Source organism: Corvus kubaryi, unplaced genomic scaffold (assembly GCF_017639235.1).
Source record: "Corvus kubaryi isolate FWS band 111438036 unplaced genomic scaffold, C.kubaryi_AGA036_p1.0 66, whole genome shotgun sequence".
NCBI classification, from domain to species: Eukaryota; Metazoa; Chordata; class Aves; order Passeriformes; family Corvidae; genus Corvus; species Corvus kubaryi.
This window is the reverse complement of record NW_024582054.1, coordinates 19240198-19243929: the sequence shown is the minus strand read 5'-3', so window position 1 is coordinate 19243929 and position 3732 is coordinate 19240198.

Below are 3732 nucleotides of genomic sequence, written 5' to 3'. Positions count from 1 at the left end.
TGGTTTTCACCACAGGCTGCAGGAGAATCTCAGCTTTGGCGCCTGGAGCATCTCCTCCCCCTCCTTCTGCACTGACCTTGGCTCCCGCAGAGCTGTTGCTCTCACATATTTTCATTCCTCACTCTGGCTGAAATCTGCTTCTGCGCAACAACTTTTCTACCCTTCTTAAAAATGTCATCCCAGAGGCGCTACCAATGTCGGTGATGGGCTTGAGCTTGGCCTTGGCCAGTGGAAGGGCTATCCTGGAGCTGGCTGGCATTTTCTCTATCAGACATGGAGGAGGCTTCCAGCAGCTTCTCGCAGACATCACCCCTGTAGCCCCTCCACACCCAGTACAAGAATCCACTGGTCTTACTGCTACAAGGAATCAGCTGCAGGGGGAGGAAGAACTCTGTGGAGAAAAGCCCACAAGGTACACATAATAGTAAGCAAAAAATAACGTTTGAGCCAAACAATTTATCTTTTGCACCACTGCCCCAGATTAACTTCAGCTGATTTAGTGAGTACTAATATTATAGAAAGCCCAGCCTACAGATAAAGGGTCTTTTACAAGTAATGCGACTGGTTAAAATAAACTCCAGGCATTGTAGTTAACAGCTGTATTAATCACTTTCTGCATCACTGTTCCTAATATAAATCAAACATCATACAGAGATAGCTTAGACTAATTGTTGCTAATTATCTGAGCTTTTTGCCTGACTCCACTTATAATATATTGGTGTTACAGTGAGATGGAATCAATAACAAATTAGTTTAATTACACCATTACATATTAACCTTTAAGAGATACATTTTACTTTCTTAAGATTTCAAATATGTTGTGCTACTTTATTATTGGAATAAGAAAAATAATTATCGCAGTACAGAAACAAGAATTAAGTTTATTTCAAAAGCAAGGGATTTACTTTAGAAAGAGCTACTGTGTTTGAATAAAGTTTCCTTTGCAAATAACAACAGGAGATCATTGCTTCAAGTTCACACTACATTCTGTGTAGGAACACTACCTATTTTCTTCTAATAGGAAAATTCTATAACCTTCATTAGCTACTTAATAGAACTTGTTCGACACTTTATTGCACCTCGTAAATAAAAATTAATCTTGCACACGCGAAATTGCAGGCTTCAAGCATGTAATAGACATATGGTATGGTCATTTTTCTAGCATTCCTCCCTACTACCATCAAAAGTATATAATGATGCATAAAGACCCAGCCATCGCTTGGTTTTTTGCAAATAAGAAATAGAATGATGAAAAAACAGGAAGGCTTCAGAGACAAAACATTATGAATAAAGTGAATTTGTTTAGAGAACAGCTTTCACATTTAGAATTAGCGGTATTCTGACTTTTCAGTTCATGAAGTTACTATTTTGTATGGTGTAAATTAAGGTATTTTCCCACACGACTTCTTCATTGTTTCAGCACTTTAGGAAAGCCCCTTTTTGGAGGGGTTTTCAGCCACTGGGAGCTGGCAGAAGGGGGTTTTACCCCTCCTGTGCCGACACAAGCCCGGAGGTCAACACTGAAACCCCTCTGGAAGGCGGCACTCAGTGCCCAACACACAATGAAAAAGGGGTAGAGCTCCTCACCCAAAAGGGGCTGTATCCTTCTGTCGCTGTTGAGCAGGCACACAGGCGAAGGTAAAGAATTAAAGAGAGGAGACTCTCCGTAGGTATGCCACACAAGTTTACTCCCATAAAAAGACAGGGACGAAGAGACCAATAGGTGGGAGGGTCCAGGGATCTTATACTGGGTACAGACTAGGTGGGGAAGGGGATCTCAGCCAATGGGATAGAGACAAGCAGGTGGGACTGACAGGAAGGGAACCAATGGGAACAACACATTGGAGGGACTCAGGGAAGGATCCAATGGGGCGTCAAGGAACACGGAACTTTCTAGCACTAATACATATTAAAGAAGGAAAATGAATATACATAATCCTACATAAAACAAGAAGACAAAATATTAACCAATCAGAGGGAAACATGCAAAAGATAAAACCAGGGAACCATGGGTTCTCACCAAAGTTACTTGCTAAACTTGGGTTGCTGTCCACCAGAGCTGGTTGTCTGAGTTTTCTTCAGGACAGAGTAGCTGCTAGCGCCTGTACTGCTGCACCTTTTATTAGTTTCCGGATTATCTTGCCTGTGTTGTTATTACAACTGGCTAGCTTTCTACTAGGCTGAGAAGTATGTACTTGCATACCACTTTTTCTTCCTGGAGAGTGCCTGATTCTGCTTCCAACTTTCTGTTTTACCTTTAGTCAATACAAAGACCAGATGTGGGAGAGTTCCTCCAGAACTGAAATAAGGTGAATATTTGCATGAACTTCCGCCTATTGGCTGATAACTCAAACTGCAATCACATATTTGGACCAAGAAAAAAAAAAAAACACCACCAAACCAACCCTCCAAAAACCTATCTCAGAAGGGAGGATGTCTTTCTTTTTCTGAGAAACAAATAGGTTTATCCCTGTTCCACTATGGGCAGGCCATATTCAACCCAGTGGGCAGAAAATTTCCATTGTACCTATAGAACCAGGGGTGCAAAATTCAGCTGTGGGAATTTATTTGTCTCCTCAGATAAACTTCAACAACAGAATAAAGAGTACGGCAAAGATGAAGTCAAGAACCATGAATGTCATGAGTGTTGACCAGGGCTTAAAGGGGGAAGCAGAAGCTCAGTGGTGTGCCCTCAGGTAATCACTCTAGGTCTTACTGATGTGTCTTTATCAGAGTCCATCACATGTTCATGGATGGCTTTGTCTCTTTGTCCCTTTTATTGGAGTTGAGAGTTGGAGCAAAGAGGTAATAATATAAAGGTGGTGAGATTAAAAAAATTAGGTGGGGCAAAATGGAAAAGGTGCTGAAAAACACAAAGTTAGGACACAAACTGGGGTTATAAGAAGAAAAAAGCAGAGGAAAAAAAGTATTTGTGAATGAAAATGTGATGAGCTTCAAAAGAAGAAGGAGGCTGCAGAGGAGCATACTGACAATGTCCTAGCTGTCTCTTCTAAGATGAGGTGTTTTTAGTGTAAATGAAAAGAAGAAAAATGCAGCAAGTACTAACTATGGAAAGCAAGGAAAGTCTAATAAATGCAAGTTCTAGGCAGGGAATCAGGCAGGAAAAGGGTGTGATGAAGAATTAGAATAGGAAATGTGACAGATAAGAGAATTCAGACTTTGTTTCCAGTATTGTTTAGAAATAGGAGGGGTTGCCTGTGTAATCCCGAATTTTCATGGCTTGGATTTTTCATACATTGTATCAGTGAGTTTTCTCCGGCAAGTAACTGCAGTTCTGTCCTCTAGCAGACACCTTTAGGAAAGGGTATCCATTTAGGTTAGTTCAAGGTTAGTTAATTTTACTCAATGTAAGATTCCCCCAACTAATGTTTTATATATTGCTTATGAGCTGCTAATCATAATTATGGCTGATGTATGGAGGGGAAAAAAGAGAAACTCCTCTGATCTCAGGAAAGACGATGTGTCTAGGAGAAATAACTCAGAAGAATTCATTATAGTACAAAATTACCTACATATTTCAGCTGAGATTAGTGTCCTTGTGAACAACTTGCTATTTGCATAGTTGACCTGCAGGTTAAACCTGCTCAGACAGTAGCATGTTTATGCACTTTACATTACCAAAACACTTTCTAGGTTTTACAGTTATTAGTCAGCATTCACATACTCTACCTTTTTCCTCATCCCTGACTGTTTCCAAGTTTCTGTATACTT